The sequence below is a fragment of the Pleurodeles waltl genome, chromosome 3_1 (genome assembly GCF_031143425.1).
Source record: "Pleurodeles waltl isolate 20211129_DDA chromosome 3_1, aPleWal1.hap1.20221129, whole genome shotgun sequence".
NCBI lineage: Eukaryota > Metazoa > Chordata > Amphibia > Caudata > Salamandridae > Pleurodeles > Pleurodeles waltl.
The window spans coordinates 1221972575-1221992139 of record NC_090440.1 but is presented as its reverse complement, the minus strand read 5'-3'; positions in this window follow the sequence as shown (position 1 = coordinate 1221992139).

Here is a 19565-nt window from a genome sequence, read left to right as displayed (position 1 = left end):
CGTGTCACGTGACTGAATGGTGACTGGCAGGATGACAGAGAGCTGTGCTTCAACCTCATATTTCTTGGATTTTTTGGTTTACTTGAGCTTCGTGACTTTAACACAGATTGGTGGCAAGAATGGCCTCAGTAGCGGAAGTGCATCTGTGCCCTCGACTGAGACTGAGACTTGGTCTCATTCGTGTTCCTTTGAAGTTCCACAATGGTGAGTTTGGCTTAACAGTCAGAAATGGCCTTCTGGTTCATTTTCGTGCAGCAATCACACAATGTTAACTCATCCTTGGAGTCGACACACTAGAGAGATGTGTCATGGGTGTCTGTCCGAGACATCTGCCAACGGCAGTCAGTACAAAGTCTAAGCAGTATAATGTTTGGCTAGGAAATGTCCCTTGCACTCTAGATAAGTTTGAGAAAAGAATTTCTGTCAAGTTGACAGGATTTGTAGAAGGTATGGATCTGTGTCTGAAGCCTTGGAAAAAAGAAAGGAACTGACGTCAGTGTGCAGAGAAGTTGCAGATATAGTGACCCTAATGTCACAACCGAGGTGGGGTGACTGGACCCGAAGCATTACCCGCCGACTTGCAAGGAGGGCTGCTAAAGAAAATTCTCTGGAGCCAGTCTGATGCCTAGGAAAATTCAAAAGGTGAGGAATCTGCGGTTAGAAGTCTGTCAGAAAGTAAGTATTTGGCAACTCTGCCAGGAAACATTGGGACTATGGTGGTCATTCTGACCTCGGCGGTAAAAGGCGCCTACCGCCGGTCAGAAATCCTCCATAATCCCGCCGCGGTCGCGGAAACCCGCCACGGTCATTCTGACCCGCAGAAGGCAAACCTCCGAAAATCCGACCGCCACAACAGACCGCCAGACCAGCGGTCGGCGGAAAGGTGGAGGTGACAAAACCTCCACCGTCACGCCAACAGAAATACGCCCATGCCATTACGACCCACGAATCCACGCGGCGGTCATTCAAACGCGGTATTCCATTGGCGGGACACACCGCCGCGGTCAGAATACACACAAACGAACAAAACTCAGCCACATTGGACGATTTGAATCCCACACACCTGATACACATACACACACCACTCCCACACACACAATACAATATAAAACACCCACCCACATCACCCACAAACCCCTACGCTAAAAAATTCGTAAAGAAGGCAAGTGCGAGACACCAGCATCCAAAAAATAACGGCCACAGCCACTCAACACCATCACCCACACACTATCCACACACAAAACAACACACACCACCACACTCAACTCACTTAAATACACATACTCCACCCCACACATCATACACACCACCCCATGGCACCCCAAAGACAACCCCGCTTCACAGACGAAGAACTCAGGGTCATGGTGGAGGAAATCGTTCGGGTAGAGCCCCAGCTGTTCGGCACACAGATACAATACACCAGCATTGCCCGGAGGACGGAGCTATGGCAGAGGATTGTCGACAGGGTGAACGCAGTGGGACAGCACCCCAGAAATCGGGAAGACATCAGGAAGCGATGGAACGACCTACGGGGGAAGGTGCGTTCCATGGTATCCAGGCACAACATCGCCGTGCAGAAGACTGGCGGAGGACCCCCACCTCAACCCCCACAATTCACATCATGGGAGGAGGAAGTCTTGAACATCCTGCATCCTGACGGCCTCGCAGGAGTCGGCGGAGGAATGGATACTGGTAAGTTGAAGCTTCAATACTGCTTCCCCCCCACCTGCATGCCAAATCAGACCCCAACCCTCACCCCCATCCTCGAACCCCACCCTCACCCCCACCCCCATCCTCACCCCCACCCTCACCCCCACCACCATCCTCACCCCCACCACCATCCTCACCCCCACCCCCAGCACACCTATTCCCCGCCAATGTCTCACCATCACAACCCACACATCCCAAAACCTAGGCCTGCATGCGTCCACTAAGCATGGACACCCATCACCAAAGCATGCCCAATGCATATACACATCCCCCCCACAAGCCACCCTCACCAAAGCCCCCACACACGAATGCCAGCACTTGGGGACACGAGAACCCACAGATACACCCATATGCCACACATTGAAACTATAACCATACCTCTATACCCCTGCAGGACCCGACCGTCAACACACCGCGGCGGAGGGGCCAGAATTCTCCACACCCCCCACCCAAGAGGCCGTCAGCGATGACAGCAGCTCTGTCGACCTGGACACCGATGACCAGCCCGGACCATCGGGGACCTCTGGACAGTCGTTCCCCTCACACAGGCCCAGGCCACTACAGACCCAAACCCCTCTGGGAACACCAGCACAGCTCCCACCCAGCGGGCCCATGCCTCTGTCTCCAGGGCGCGTCAATCTGCGGTGTGTCTACCACTACAGGGCACCCAGGATAACCCACTACCCCAACAACAACAGGGACCTGGGGGCAGTGGTAGTGGGCACACCGGCCAGGGGGCAGAGGCCCAGGGAAACAGGGGAACTCGGAGGGCAGCTGTGCGACAGGGGGGGGAGGAGAGGCCCAGGGAACCCACTCTCCACGAGGTCCTCACCACCATCATGGGAGCATACAACCGCTCCCAGGAGACGATGGCGACGGTACTGGCCCGGTTCCAGGAGATCCAGGTACTGCAGGAGGAACACTATCGGGGGTACAGGGAGGACATCAGAGCCATCAACACCACCCTGGTTACCATGGTAGGGCTGCTGCAGGACCTCGTCAACAACAGGGCGGACACTGAACAACACCCAAGGGCCCCTGCCACTAGCCTGGACCAAGAACAGCCAACCACCTCCGCCGGCGCTAGTGGACAGGAGGCCCCCGCACAGCAGCAGCCCACCAGACCCCCACCTCCTGCAGGAGAAGAACCACCCCGCAAGAGGGCCCTGAGATCTCGCAAGAAGACAGAGTAGGATGTCAAGACCCCCGCCAGCAATGGATACCACCTGTCATCCCACTGTCCCACATTGTCACCCTGTCCATCCTTGAACTGCCCATGCTCCATCTCTCCACAGGCCTCTGGACAATGCACCTGTGTGACTGTTACTCTGGACTCTGCCATGGACATTCCTTCACCATAGCCCCCACCCACTTGAAACCACCCATCCCATTTTGAGCACTTAAATAAACACCTATTTTGCACCAAAATATCTGGAGTCTGGCTGTGATTTCAATAGATTGTAATTGACATGACAGTGCAAATATGTCCTTGTACATGGTGAAGTCAACAAACAGCTGCCACAAAGCTGTAGTCCATGGGGAAACGAAGCACAGGACTCGTAGTGGGGACCCCAGATCTGAAATAGGGAGGGAAAAGCCAAAACTCAGTCATCATACACTGGGGCAAATAGACAGGCAGCAGAGATGCTGGAGAGTAGTTAACATTTACTAAATTATCTTTGAAATGTTACCTGTGTCCTATTGGAAGTACTGTTCAATGATTCTGTCCCTGTTGTCTGTTTCAGCCCCGTCGTCTTCCTCCTCGTCACTCTCCTCAGGTTCCACCGCTGCCACAACACCACCGTCTCGACCATCCTCCTGCAGGAAAGGCACCTGGCGGCGCAAAGCCAGGTTGTGAAGCATGCAGCAGGCCACGATGATGTGACACACCTTCTTAGGTGAGTACATTAGGGATCCACCTGTCATATGCAGGCACCTAAACCTGGCCTTTAGGAGGCCAAAGGTGCGTTCGATCACCCTCCTAGTACGCCCATGGGCCTCATTGTACCGTTCCTCTGCCCTGGTCCGGGGATTCCTTACTGGGGTCAGTAGCCACGACAGGTTGGGGTACCCAGAGTCCCCCACTAGCCATACACGGTGTCTCTGTAGCTGTTCCATCACGTAAGGGATGCTGCTATTCCTGAGGATGTAGGCGTCATGCACTGACCCTGGGAATTTGGCATTTACATGCGAGATGTACTGGTCAGCCAAACACACCACCTGGATGTTCATTGAATGGTAATTTTTTCTGTTCCTGTACACCTGCTCCCTGTCTCTTGGGGGAACCAAAGCCACATGGGTCCCATCAATGGCACCAATGACGTTGGGAATATGTCCAAGGGCGTAGAAATCACCCTTCACTGTAGCCAATTCGCCCACCTCAGGGAAAATGATGTAGCTCCTCACGGATTTCATCAGGGCAGACAACACTCTGGATAACACCTTCGAAAACATGGGCTGAGACATCCCAGAAGCAATTCCCACGGTTGTCTGAAATGACCCACTTGCCAAGAAATGGAGTACTGACATGACCTGCACCAGAGGGGGAATCCCTGTGGGTTGGCGGATGGGGGACATCAGGTCGGGCTCCAGCTGGGCACACAGTTCTTGGATAGTGGCACGGTTAAGACGGTAGGTCAGGATAATGTGGCGTTATTCCATTGTCGACAGGTCCACCAGCGGTCGGTACACGGGAGGATTCATCCGTCTCCTCGCCCAACCCAGCGGATGGTGCCTAGGAAGGACAACATGGAGCACACAGTCAAGCAACCCACAGGTACGTACTCACAGCTAGCACAGTATACGATTCTCTATGCAGTGAATGGCGTGTCTGAGTGGCTATGCAAGGCCTAGGCCTGTGTGACGCAGTTGAAATTGAGCCATGTGGGCCCTGGAAATGGCGGCTGCCTGACCTGTGAAGTGTGACAATGGGATGTGAGGTCAATGCGCTGGCGTGGCACACCGCGGCGGGCGGCGGGCGAAGACCGCGGCGCAAAGCCGCATTGGTTAACATTGAAGCCTATGGGTTTCAGGAGCCAATGGCGAAGGGCGCCGGCGGTGGCGGGACGCACCGCCGCGGTACGCACCGCCGCGGACGTCACCGCCATTTTCTATCTACTTATCCACTTGCGACTTGAACTTTCACAGGAGAGGACCTATACTGCAAGTGTTGCTGTGACCTCGGTCTGGAAGGGACAATGGCTGCTGCGCCTGGGGAAAGGGCCCCTGCCTTCACTGGAGAGGAGTTGGAGAAACTTGTGGATGGGGTCCTCCCCCAGTATGCGCTACTCTACGGTCCTCCAGACCAACAAGTGAGTTTAATTCAATATGGATTTGGGGCCACTGGCTGGCTTGGGGGCCTGGCGGGGGCCTGGCGGGGATGGGGGGCATGTTGGGCCTGGCGGGGGGCCTGGCGGGGATGGGGGGCATGTTGGGCCTGGCGGGGGGCATGGCGGGGGCCTGGCGGGGATGGGGGGCATGTTGGGCCTGGCGGGGGGCATGGCGGGGGGCCTGGCGGGGATGGGGGGCATGTTGGGCCTGGCGGGGGCCTGGCGGGGGGCCTGGCGGGGATGGGGGGCATGTTGGGCCTGGCGGGGGTCCTGGCGGGGGGCCTGGCGGGGATGGGGGGCATGTTGGGCCTGGCGGGGGTCCTGGCGGGGGGCCTGGCGGGGATGGGGGGCATGTTGGGCCTGGCGGGGGCATGGCGGGGGGCCTGGCGGGGATGGGGGGCATGTTGGGCCTGGCGGGGGGCATGGCGGGGGGCCTGGCGGGGATGGGGGGCGTTGGGCCACTGGAAAGGAAAATGCTGACAAACTTGAACGTGGTATTTCTCCCTCCCTGTACGTGTCACATAGGTCCGCGCCCATGAGAAGATCGGGATTTGGCGTGCCATCGCCAAGGAAGTCCGGACCCTGGGGGTCCACCATCGACGGGGCACCCACTGCCGCAAGAGGTGGGAGGACATCCGCCGCGGGACCAAGAAGACCGCCGAGTCTCTGCTGGGGATGGCCTCCCAACGTAGGCGGGGTGCCTGCCGTCAACTGAGCCCCCTGATGTTACGGATCCTGGCGGTGGCCTACCCTGAATTGGATGGGCGCGTGAGGGCAGCACAGCAGACACAAGGGGGTGAGTCCAAGCATTATCTACGCTGTTGTCGCGCAGTGGAGGTGTCTGGTTGGGGGAGGAGGGCTGGGGGTCCCCCTAGGCCAGGGCGATATCTGTAGGCTGGGCACCCCCGTAAGCCCCTGTGTCCCCAGCCACCACCCTCAGTAGTTTGTCAGTACAGCCATCCCTGGGCCGTGTCATCCATGGGTGCAGTTGTCAACTCTAGGCGTGTAGGGCATGTTCCACGGAATGCGTAGCGGACCCCAAGTGCGCAACTTAGTGCAGGGGGCATCTGTGTCTGTCATGTCCGCTAACTGTACCGGAGATCCATGTACTCAATATCCCTTTATTTCTCTCTCCCCCCCCCCTTTTTGTTTGTCTTTCTGTGCTTGTGTGCATCAGCATCATCAGGCGGAGGAGAAGTGGCATCGGGGCAGGAGGGAGCTGCATCTCACATGGCCCAGGAGGGCCATGCCACAGAGTCAGACTGGACCAGTGAGACGGAGGGCGAGGGGAGCTCCACGACGGGGACGACTGGACCCTGCAGCGACACGGACACGTCCTCGGAAGGGGGCTCCCTTGCGGGGGTGGCACCATCCGTGCCCCCGCCATTACAGGTACAGCCGCCACCCAGCGCACCATCTCCGCCCTCCCAGCAGCCCCTCAGCGTTCGCCCCGTGCCCGCTCTGCCAGGAAGCCGGGCATCTCCTTCGCCCCAGGCACCTCAGGCCCTGCCCCTGTTACCCCCGCTGCCCTCAGTGAGGAGGTCATTGACCTCCTCCGAACGCTCATTGTTGGACAGACTACCCTTTTGAATGCCATCCAGGGGGTGGAGAGGGAGGTTCATCGCAGCAATGCGTACCTGGAGGGCATTCATTCGGGTCAGGCTGCCCATCAGCGATCGTTCCAGGCTCTGGCCTCAGCACTGACGGCAGCCATTGTCCCTGTCTCCTGCCTGCCTCTACTAACTCCCTCCTCCCAGTCTCCTGTTCCTCTGCCTGTCCCACCCACACCATCAGACCAGCCTGCACACACCTCAACACCCAAGAGAAGCTCATCCAAACATAAGCACCACAGATCACGCAGAGATTCACACATGCAACATTCCGATGCAGACATGCCAACAGTCACTACCACCTCTGTGACCCCCACCTCCTCGTCTCCCTCCTCCCTCCCTGTGACGTCTACACTCACACCTCCATTCACCTCACCATCAGCCAGTGTTTCCATCACCAGCACACCCTCCACTCCAGTCCGCACACGTGCAGTCACCACCCCCACTGCCATTTACACGTCCCCTGTGTCCTCTCCCACTGTGTCTGTCACCCCCTCTTCCACACCACACAAACGCAGCCACCCACCCACCCAACAGCCATCCACCTCACGACAGCCTATCCCTCCTGCACCTGCACCCAAAGACAGCAAACGTGACTCACCTACAACCACATCCTCTCCCTCCACTCCCATTCCCACTGTACCTCCCACTCTCCATTGTCCCAAGAAGCTCTTCCTCGCCACTACTAACTTCTTTCCTGACCCTGAGCCCCCCCCTCCTTCTCGTCGGGGTAAGAAGAGCACCTCAGCCACCACCAGCCCTGCAGCCCCCTTGACAAGGGTGCAGGGGTATTGGAGCCCGCCAGCCCGCATGTCTGGATCTTCGCCCAGCAGCAAGGGGACAGCCAGCCCACCCCCTGGGAAGAGGAGCAGAAGGCGGAAGGGGCGCCGCAGGAGCCCGCCTTCTACATCCCCCCCGGACACCACCCAGAGACAGTCACCAGCCACAGCTCCAAAGGGAGGAAAGGGCCACAGGCCCACGACTAAGGAGGGCAAGGGCAGCAAGTTGGAGAGGTCAGGCAGCAGGCCTGCTGCCCAGGAGGAGCCCACAACCCCCATAGCCGCTGCCCCGGGAGGAACCGGCACAGCTGCCCCGGGAGAGCCCACCACCCCCATAGCCGCTGCCCAGGGAGGACCCAGCCCAGCTGGCCAGGAGGGCCCCACCACCCACAGCCCAGGTGGGCAGTGAAGGAGCACCATCCCCGCTGCCCAGGAGGGCACCACCAGGCAATTAGCAGTTGGCCATAGACCGTCCTCCGTCTCAAGAACCGCTGAACTGGGCCCTTCAGGGCAAGGACCGCTGAACTGGGCCCCGCCGTCTCAAGAACCGCTGAACTGGGCCCTTCAAGGCAAGGACCGCTGAACTGGGCCCCGCCGTCTCAAGAACCGCTGAACTGGGCCCTTCAAGGCAAGGACCGCTGAACTGGGCCCCGCCGTCTCAAGAACCGCTGAACTGGGCCCTTCAAGGCAAGGAGCGCTGAACTGGGTCCCGCCGTCTCAAGAACCGCTGAACTGGGCCCTTCAGGGCAAGGACCGCTGAACTGGGCCCTGCCGTCTCAAGAACCGCTGAACTGGGCCCCGCCGTCTCAAGCACCGCTCCGCTGGGCCCCGCCGTCTCACGCACCGCTCCGCTGGGCCCCGCCGTCTCAAGAACCACTTAACTGGGCCCTTCAGGGCAAGGACCGCTGAACTGGGCCCCGCCGTCTCAAGCACCGCTCCGCTGGGCCCCGCCGTCTCAAGAACCGCTCCGCTGGGCCCCGCCGTCTCACGCACCGCTCCGCTGGGCCCCGCCGTCTCAAGAACCGCTGAACTGGGCCCCGCCGTCTCAGGAACCGCTGAACTGGGCCCTTCAAGGCCAGAACCGCTGGCCCTTTGGCAGACGTGGCAGGGCAGGATCTATCTCGGGCAGGGCTGCAGGATGTCCTCTGGCCAACTTGCCTCCTCCAGTGGCAGTGGGGTCTGTTATGGACTGTGGCTTTGCTCTCCCCAGGATGGCCCAGTGGGCAGGCCACCCACTGTATGGACTGTATGGACTGTGGCTTTGCTCTCCCCAGGATGGCCCAGTGGGCAGGCCACCCACTGTATGGACTGTTTGGACTGTGGCTTTGCTCTCCCCAGGATGGCCCAGTGGGCAGGCCACCCACTGTATGGACTGTATGGACTGTGGCTTTGCTCTCCCCAGGATGGCCCAGTGGGCAGGCCACCCACTGTATGGACTGTTTGGACTGTGGCTTTGCTCTCCCCAGGATGGCCCAGTGGGCAGGCCACCCACTGTATGGACTGTATGGACTGTGGCTTTGCTCTCCCCAGGATGGCCCAGTGGGCAGGCCACCCACTGTATGGACTGTATGGACTGTGGCTTTGCTCTCCCCAGGATGGCCCAGTGGGCAGGCCACCCACTGTATGGACTGTATGGACTGTGGCTTTGCTCTCCCCAGGATGGCCCAGTGGGCAGGCCACCCACTGTATGGACTGTTTGGACTGTGGCTTTGCTCTCCCCAGGATGGCCCAGTGGGCAGGCCACCGCTTTGCTCTCCCCAGGATGGCCCAGTGGGCAGGCCACCCACTGTATGGACTGTTTGGACTGTGGCTTTGCTCTCCCCAGGATGGCCCAGTGGGCAGGCCACCCACTGTATGGACTGTATGGACTGTGGCTTTGCTCTCCCCAGGATGGCCCAGTGGGCAGGCCACCCACTGTATGGACTGTTTGGACTGTGGCTTTGCTCTCCCCAGGATGGCCCAGTGGGCAGGCCACCCACTGTATGGACTGTTTGGACTGTGGCTTTGCTCTCCCCAGGATGGCCCAGTGGTCATGGAGTCCCCTCGTGGATCTGGCGTCGTGTACTCAAGTGGCTGAGGTGCCCCCCCTTCCCTTCCCCCTGAGGTGCCTGTCCTATTTTCTTTCTGATGCCTCTGCAGTGTTCTCTCCGTGAAGTTCTTGTCGTGGGACTGGGCCTTGCCCCTTTGCACAGGACCCCTGTGATCCACGGACAGTGGTTGGACTACATTTAGTAGCTGTATATATTTTGTACATAGTTTATTTATTTATTGGGATTACTGGTGTACATATTTCAATATATCTGCCCGTTTATGATCTCTTCTTTTGGTCTTTGCATTATTTCGGAGGGGGGTGGTTTGTGGGTTGTGACAGTGATCTGTGGGAATGCATTGATGTGTGTGTTGTAGTGGGTGTGGGTGGGTGGGTGTGTGCCGGTAATCTTTTCCCTCCCCTGTGTCGTAGGTACAGTACTCACCGATGTCTTCCGCGCCGCCGGGCGTGCTCCTGGTATATGAGCAGGAATAGGAGTGCGGGGATGACCTGCAACTCTGGTTCCATACTGCCGGAATCTCGCGTGGAGTGCGTAGAGGTGAGCGTTTTCCCGTTCGTAGTCTGTTTCCGCCGTGTTCTTATCGGCGGTGCTCCCGCCCCGGAAAAGGTGGCAGATTGGTGGGTCGTAATAGGGTGGGCGGTACATTGTCTGCCGCCTGGCTGTTGGCGGGAACCGCCGCGCTGTTTGTTTGTACCGCTGTGGCGGGCGGAGTGTTAAGTTGGCGGGCTGTGTTGGCGGTTCCCGCCAGGGTCAGAATTGCATATTTTAGACCGCCGGCCTGTTGGCGGCTTGGCCGCCGCTTTATCACCGACCGCCAGGGTCAGAATGAGGGCCTATGTGTCCTCATTCATCTGTGTCAGTCCCTCCATAATATCTTCCACTCTAATTCTTTAATCTAGTGTCTCATCTACTGTAAGATAATGTCTGGTAAAAGTTTAACAAAGCTGCCTAAAACATCTGAATCACCTGTGTCTGAAGAAGAACACAGAGGCTGGAGATATGTGAATGCACAAGCCAATTCTGAATCTTTTTGTATCTCTGTCTTTATTATTTTTCATGTTTTGCAGCCACCTTTATCCCACTTCCTTCTTGCTGATTTATGCCAGCATTTTGCCCGCCTTATTGCCTACCTCCTATAAGCGATAATATTTTTCCACGAATTCGGATGTAGCTTCTTCTCGAACAGTGCTAAATATTCCTTAACAGCAAACATAAGGCCTGATTTAGAGTTTGGCGGAAGGGGTTACTCCATCACAGTTGTTACGGATATCCCGCCTGCCGTATTACAATCCCATAATAGCCTATGGTGATTGTAATACGGCAGACAAGATATCAGTCACATTTGTGACAGAGTAACCCATCTACCAAATTCTAAATCAGGCCCATAGTGTTCTAGTCTTGTTGCGGGGCTTTGTACTCCGAGTTTATCAAAACCTTTGAGTTCCTCTTCTATAGCTAATGCTCTACTCTATAGTGCTTTACTTTTCCCATGCAATTTTGGATATTGACTACCCCCTGAGAACTGTGGAGTAGGCTTTCCACAGTGGCATTGCAGATTGATCTGAGGCTACGTTCTGTGCAAAATCATCTGTTCTGAAAAACAGATGTTGTTGCATAACCCCCCTTGCCACACAGTTTCCATGCACTGTCCAATCAGATAATATTCAGCAAACTCTAGACACAAATTTCCCCATTAGTGAAGAATGGTCTGAGATACCTGTGGTCAGACATAATAAATCTTTAAATCTTTGATCACAGGTCAATGTGACAAAGACAAGAGTCTAGTCTAGTAAAGGAGTTCCACACTTCAGAGAAAAAGAGAATAGCGCTTGGTTATGATGATGTTGCTTCATATGGGTCACAGACCAAGGGCCTTGGTAAAACCTTATATTGACTTTTTCTGTTCCCAGAGTGGACAGACGTGACCATCTGGTTCATCATCAACAAGTTAAAATCCACCTGAGTACCAGTATGTCCTTCAGGTTTTTAATAACACCACCTCACCTTTTCAAACATGTACAAATGAAGTCTATGTGATGGGTATATTGGCATCTCTACCATTCATCATCCTGTCACCTGAGGGCACTGCCTAACCTCTCATAAGATCAATCCAAGCCTTTTCTCATTTGAACAGCAGTGATCTTTTAATGAGAAGCTCCACCTCTCTAAAACCTGTTCTAAACACAAAGGCCCTCATTACGACTTTGGCAGTCTTCACAGAAGACTGCCAAAGCCGCAGGTGCCAAAAGATGGCCAGTGCTGACAGTCTTCCACCCACCATATCATGGGTACTGCTGGATTTCCCCCACACTTTGGGCAGAAATCCAGCAGTAGTCGTGCTGACAGGCAGAGGTGCTTGGGCGGTTCCACCACCCGCCCTGCCCCACCAGTAGGACTCCACCAGCCGTGTTATGGGCAATATTACTGCCTGGCAGTGTCCTGCTGGCGGGGTGCTGCCTGCGGTGGAAGCATCCGTTCCCATTCCCTGCTGGACGACCTTCTTCCTGGACCAGGTAAAGTGATCATCCAACAGGGGAGGAGGGTGGGAGGGTGAGGGGGTATTGTGTGTGCGCTTATGAGTGTTTGGTGTCTACGTGTGTGCATTAATGTGTGGTTGTATGCATGTCTGAATGTTGAAGTGAGTGCATGTCTGCATGTAAGTGTGTATGCATGTGTGTATTCGAGTGTGTGTTGTGGTGAATGCATGTTTGTCTGCATGTGAGTATGCATATTTGGATAGGTGTGAGTATGCATGCTTGAATGCGTGTATGAACGTTGAAGTGATTGCATGTATAGATGTGTGTGAGTGAAGGTGTGTATGTAAGTGTAGGTGAATAGGTGTATGCGCGGTGCGTGTGGTTGTCCGTGCATATATGCAGGGAGGGGGGTGGGGCGCTGTGGCTGGAGGTGGTGTGAGGGTGCTGTGTCTGGAGGGGGTGGGGGGAGGTGGGTGGGGTGTAGTGCTTGCTGGTGGGGGAGTTGTCTACCGTTGACAGGGAAGGAATTTGTGATTACACATGACGAAAGATGCACATCGTGGCCACTGCTAGTGGGATCAACAGTCATTGCCTACAGTGAAGGGATGGATCTAGAATGTCATGGATGTCATGAAAGAGTGCTACATTACTTTACAACTGAAACAGGATGAACTGCATGAGTGTATGGTATTCCATACCACTGGATATGGAATACATCTTCATCACTGTGAATCCCCCTGCCCTGAATAACCTATTAGCATATTGTAACAAGAGCTTTATTTGGGCAACTATGAAAGCACAATACAAGTATATCACAACATTTATCATGACTATACAAATTTTCGAAAGCATCCCAAAACAAAAATAGGGAAAAACATCTTAACCTGTTCTATGCTGAGGACGGTTCGGAGCCATGGTCACCCACAGTGGGCATGTGCTGGGAGGGCTGGTTCTACTCCCACGGGCCTCCCTGTGATAGGGGACGGCAGTGGAAGCGCTTCTGCTACCACCGCCAACCCCCCTCTCTGTGGTCTGATGACGTCAGCATGCACATGGTGTACCAACATCATCAAATGCTGCTGGGACTCTCTGGAAGCCATTTGCTTCAAGCGTGTGGGGAGACAGCAGCTCCCAAAGGTGTATCCTTTGGGGGGTGGGGGGGTGGTGGGAAACAGACATGGGGAAAGGAAAAAGGTTTTTCCTTTCCCTCTCTGCCTGTTTGGAGTGGATTCTGACCTCTGGATCACCAGGGATTTGTTTTGTGTTGGGGAGTGACCCCCTTGGATAAGAATCCCTCCCTATGGGGACATTATAAGGTATCCATGTTTCGGCTGAGGGGGCAAAAAACAGTAGATACAAGGGATTTCATTATTGTGATGGTTACGGGGAGAGACCCCTTGGGCGAGGGACCCTCTCCTTGAGGGATTTCTTTTTGGAATTCCGCTCCCCCTCCCCAGTGGGCAGATCAGCCTTGTTGTACTAGAGCAGGCAAGTGTTTCTAAAGTTCAAGTAATAGAGGATGTGGCTAGATTGACAGATTGGCCGTTCCTGATTACATTCCTCCCATGCCTCAAAAAAAACTTTCCCTGTCGGAGATGTAGAGTCTATGTCAGAAGAGGCATGCAGAAGGAGATTCATTAGTACTGTCCTAAGTGTCCTTGCAATCATGGGCTATGTGTGCCCACATGTTTTAAATTGTACCACACACAACTGAATTTTTGGGAACAACTGCGAGTGTAAAAGTGAACTGACTGGTCAGTATCGTTTTACATTTTTTGTTCAGTTTAACGATTGACAGTAGTTGGATGTATTTAATAAAACCTCTTGTGTTTGAGGTAACAGTTGGTTTTTCATCTTCTTCAAATGTATTTATGCTTTTTTGTTAAAGAAAATGTGATGGTGTGGACTGGCGCTTGGCTGGCAGTGTGGAAGGCCTGATGCTTAGCTGGTGGTGTGCATGGACTGGCGCTTGGTTTGCAGCGTGCATGGATTGTAGCTTGGCTGGCAGTGTGTGTGAGCTGGCACTTAGCTGGCGGTGTGTGTGTGTGTAGTGACTTGCTGCTGGTCACTAGACACACATTGCCAGCCAAACTAAAGTCCACACACACTGTCAGCTGCCAGTCGATGTGATTGCTGTGTCAGTCATGTGGGCATATGAAAGTGATGGGCCCTTGAATGGCACTGTCTACTGATGTGAGTGTTGTAACGTGCATGACCTGCGGTGCGAGAGATTGTGTGTGTGTGTCACGCATGAAAGATTGTTATTAAATTTACATTTTGAACCTTTCACTCACCCTCGTGCCAAATCCAACCAGTATCTGTGTATACTTCAGAAATTGATGGTTGTGCAGTAATAATTGTCTTTTCTGTCGTCTCCTGCCAGGGTGTACATTGTCTCTAGGGAAAATCTACCAGGTCTAGATATTTTCGTAAACTAAACACCCGGGAGAGTACAGGATGGTGTGTGTCTTGTGTGTCATCAGGTGTTCCTACCCACAATGCCTTGCAACCTCAAAATTTGACTAAAATCACAAATCTTCCTCGAATTTCTGTGCCATATTCTTCCAGAATCAGAAGGAAACCACAAAATTCCTAATACGCAGCGTTTCCCACTTGTCCCAAAACAAAATGCTGCCCCACTTGTGTGGCTAGGCCTAGTGTACAGGACAGGAACAAATCAAACTAACATCAATGGGAGTCCTCTCAAAGACACCCTCATTGACCTTGGTTTGATTTGTTTTGTCGCAGGCACTTGACTAAGCCACACAGGTGAGACACCGTTTTTTATCAGAAGACTTGGGGGAATGCTGGGTGAAAGGAGGTTTGTGGCTTCCTGCAGTTTGCAGATTTTCCATCACAGAAATATCAGGAAAATGTGTTTCATGCAGGTCACCCCATTCTGGGTGCCCCTAGGTGTCTAGTTTTCAAAAATATAGAGGTTTGCTAGGTTTCCTTAGGTGCCGGCTGATCTGTGCCCCAAAATCCACAGCTAGGCACATTGCGAAAAAGGGTCAGTTTTCAGTGGGAAAATGTGAAGTGTCCATGTTGCATTTCATTCAATTTTCTGTCACAGGCAATCGGCCTATCCACACAAGTAAAGTACCATTTTCATCTGAAGACCTGTGAGAATGGTGGCTGGAAGGACGTGTGGCTCCCCTCAGATTTCAAAACGTTTCATCACAGAAATGCGAGGAAAATGATTTATTTAGTCAAATGTTGAGGTTTGTAAGGGATTCTGGGTAACACCTCTTTGTCAGAGCCAAGCAAGTAACCCTATCCTGGATTCCCCTAAGAGCCTAGTTTTAAAAAATGTATGGGTTTGCTAGGTTTCCGTAGGTGCCAGCTGATCTAGTGCCCAAAATCCACAGCTAGGCACATTGAAAAAAAGGGCCATTTGTGATGCGTCCAATTTGCGTTTTGGGCCGTCGTGGGCACTGGGTCTACCCACACAAGTGAGGTACCATTTTTATCAGAAGACTGTGGAGTATGATGGGTGGAAGGAAATTGCATAACACTGACAAATACCTGAAACAGGATATTTAATTTGTTAAAGGTTCTTGCAAGTAACACAGCATCATCCGTGTAGAGTGATGCCAGTACATTTTTTTGCCAATGAGAGGAACATCTGCAGATCTAGCAGAAAGGGCTGTGCCTAGGCCATTTATATGCAACATAAATAAAATTTGGGCCAAGACACAACCCTTGCACACCCCATTCCCCAGTTTAAAGTTATCAGTGTGGTCGCATGAAGGACCAAACCTTACAGATGCTGAAAGGTCAAACTCTAAATCCTGAAAAAAAGTCAACAAGCCCACCATCGATCCCCAGGTTAGTCAGAGTCTCCCACACTTTGGATCTAACCACATTGTCGAAGGCACAAGACTAGTCATGAAGGCCAGGCAGATAGAGTCCTGCCAGGCCGATAGAGTCCTGCCCAGCCCCTCTCAGAATCCATACTGCACCTCTGACAGCATGTCCAAATCCCTAACCTGTAACAAGAGGTACTCCAGCACAACTCTCCCCACAATCTGCACATCGGAGCCCAGCAGGGAAATTGGTCAATAACAGCAAGGAGACTGTTTAAAAATAGGAACAATGATGGCAGTATGCCATGATTCTGGGAGGCCCGTTTTGGTGAAGGCATTGAAACAATTATAGAGCAAGGCAGCCCAAAATTCTTGTAAGAATTTATACAGATCCATGGAGACCGTGTCTGGACCCAGGACCTTATTAGTTGAGGACTTCATAATGGCCTCCCAGATCTTTTTGAGGGTAAATGCCATGGATAAAGGAAACCCCACTTCTTTCTATGGGCTCTACCAGAGCTTCATATTGCACTAAAATAGTTGACTAATGCCCTAGGACTGTTATTTGTAATAGCAGAGTTTTGTATAACCCCCCTTAGAACGGATGTGGTTGACCACCTTCCAGAAAGCCGTGGGGTCTTTCTGCCTGCAAGTCAGAACAAGCTGCCTTAGGAGGCCATTTGGATCTCCTTGCGCCTCTGGCATTGGGCAGCCTTGTATTCCACTTTACACTGTTGGATCTTACAGTCGTCCCTTGGTGTCTTCTTCAGGGCCTTATGTAACTCAACTGAGATCATTCTACCTGAAGAATCAAACCATTTTGTCTCACGATTAGCAGACCTGACTGGCTTCATTAGTAACTTGCATACAGTTAGACTCAGTTTGACAAATTGATTAGCCACAGCCCGCTGATTACCATTGGAAGAGAGATAATTAAGCAGCAAGTTAAGCTAGTTAACACATAAGCTTACTATGAGGGCTGGTAGGTTGGCATTCCTGCAGACCAGACAAGGCTCTTGAGACTTAACTGCTAAGGAAGATGAAGAAAAGCAAAAAACACTGCCCACAAGTATTGCATCTTCGGTCCAGACATCTGCTGGTCTCAGAGGGCCTGATCCTACAACAGATCCTCTACAGGACTTTACTAGTAGATCCAGTTTGCAGCGATGCCCATCACCATTCAGTGCACCAGCTTCCCCCAGAAGGGTTTGCTCCTCTCCCTCTCTGCATCTGGCAATTTGCCCCTGCAGCGGCTACATTGCATATACTGCCAAGCTCTGGGCACAGACCTGGTGCCTACTACCAATGACCCAAACCCTTGAAGAGGAAACTAAACTAGTACAACCCACAGTGTATTTACCTGCCAGTGCCAAGCAAACCACAATGCCACATTCAAAATCGCCCAAGGACAATCCAGTAACCTCCCTATATAACAAACCACCTGCCGGAGACATAAAATGGCCTGAAGGCCCATCAACCATTAAGACAGACAGTTTGACCTCAGTCCCGATCTCTCAATACTACATGGCCCATTTTCTACAGGAGATATTCTCAGAGATTGGCTCACTCAAGGCCGACTTTAAATCATGCCTCTGGGATCTACAGAGGGATGTCTCCGAAATAGGAGGTCAAGTTGACAATCTAGAGCACTCTGTGGATGCCCGGTCTGAAGACCATGAAATGCTCTGGAGACAGGTGGTGTAACCTGATTTGTTGATCCTCAAGGGCCAAGTCAAGCAGAAATATTTGGAAAACAGGAGCTGCTGAAACAACCTACGCATAAGGGGCATACCCAGGGGCATAGAGGGCGATGATATCATGGCCTTCACTGTAGACCTGTTATAGATGATTCTAGAAAACATGGACCTGGCCCCACCAACGATGGATAGAGCACACAGAGTGGCATCCATTCCAGGCATCCTGACACAACCTCTGATATCCTGACTGGAGCCTACTTCTTTACAAGAGCAAAGCTGACCTCATGTTTTGAGGCTACACTGTCCGGACCCATCAAGACCTATCCCCAGTCACACTGCACAGGAGTAGGGACTTCAAAGCGGTTACTGATAAGCTCAGGAAAATGGACATTCGCTACCAGTGGGGTCACCTATTTGCCTTCTTGTTTACTTGGGAAGGAAAAAGAAAATCCCTGCGCTCCCTGGATGAAGCAAAACACCTACTGTGACTTGAATCTGGTCTAGAGTCTAAAAACCCATCTAGTAAACCTGCCAGGGATGATCTGTGACCTAGTTGGACTATGGTAAAGCCCCATCAACCTACTGAGGAGGCCTTCCAAAAGACCAAGAGCAATATTATCCAACATCTCAGTAAAATGAGCAAGGTATCCTTCCCAAATACCTCTACTGTGAAATCACTTTAGCAATGTGAGAAGGTAGCCTCTTTCTAGCCTTGTTACCCCCACTTTTGGCCTGTTTGTGAGTGTATGTCAGGGTGTTTGTCACTGTTTTCACTGTCTCACTGGGATCCTGATAGCCAGGCCTCAGTGCTCATAGTGAAAACACTATGGTTTCAGTATGTTTGTTATGTGTCACTGGGATCCTGCTGGTCAGGACCCCAGTGCTCATAGGTTTGTGGCCTATATGTATGTGTCACTGGGACCCTGTCACACAGGGCCCCAGTGCTCATAGGTGTGCATGTATATGTTCCCTGTGTGGTGCCTAACTGTCTCACTGAGGCTCTGCTAACCAGAACCTCAGTGGTTATGCTCTCTCATTACTTTCAAATTGTCACTAACAGGCTAGTGACCATTTTTACCAATTTACATTGGCTTACTGGAACACCCTTATAATTCCCTAGTATATGGTACTGAGGTACCCAGGGTATTGGGGTTCCAGGAGATCCCTATGGGCTGCAGCATTTCTTTTGCCACCCATAGGGAGCTCTGACAATTCTTACACAGGCCTGCCACTGCAGCCTGAGTGAAATAACGTCCACGTTATTTCACAGCCATTTTACACTGCACTTAAGTAACTTATAAGTCACCTATATGTCTAACCTTTACCTGGTAAAGGTTAGGTGCAAAGTTACTTAGTGTGAGGGCACCCTGGCACTAGCCAAGGTGCCCCCACATTGTTCAGAGCCAATTCACTGAACTTTGTGAGTGCGGGGACACCATTACACGCGTGCACTACATATAGGTCACTACCTATATGTAGCTTCACCATGGTAACTCCGAATATGGCCATGTAACATGTCTATGATCATGGAATTGCCCCCTCTATGCCATCCTGGCATTGTTGGTACAATTCCATGATCCCAGTGGTCTGTAGCACAGACCCTGGTACTGCCAGACTGCCCTTCCTGGGGTTTCACTGCAGCTGCTGCTGCTGCCAACCCCTCAGACAGGCAGCTGCCCTCCTGGGGTCCAGCCAGGCCTGGCCCAGGATGGCAGAACAAAGAACTTCCTCTGAGAGAGGGTGTGACACCCTCTCCCTTTGGAAAATGGTGTGAAGGCAGGGGAGGAGTAGCCTCCCCCAGCCTCTGGAGATGCTTTGTTGGGCACAGATGTGCCCAATTCTGCATAAGCCAGTCTACACCGGTTCAGGGACCCCTTAGCCCCTGCTCTGGCGCGAAACTGGACAAAGGAAAGGGGAGTGACCACTCCCCTGACCTGCACCTCCCCTGGGAGGTGTCCAGAGCTCCTCCAGTGTGCTCCAGACCTCTGCCATCTTGGAAACAGAGGTGCTGCTGGCACACTGGACTGCTCTGAGTGGCCAGTGCCACCAGGTGACGTCAGAGACTCCTGCTGATAGGCTCCTTCAGGTGTTAGTAGCCTTTCCTCT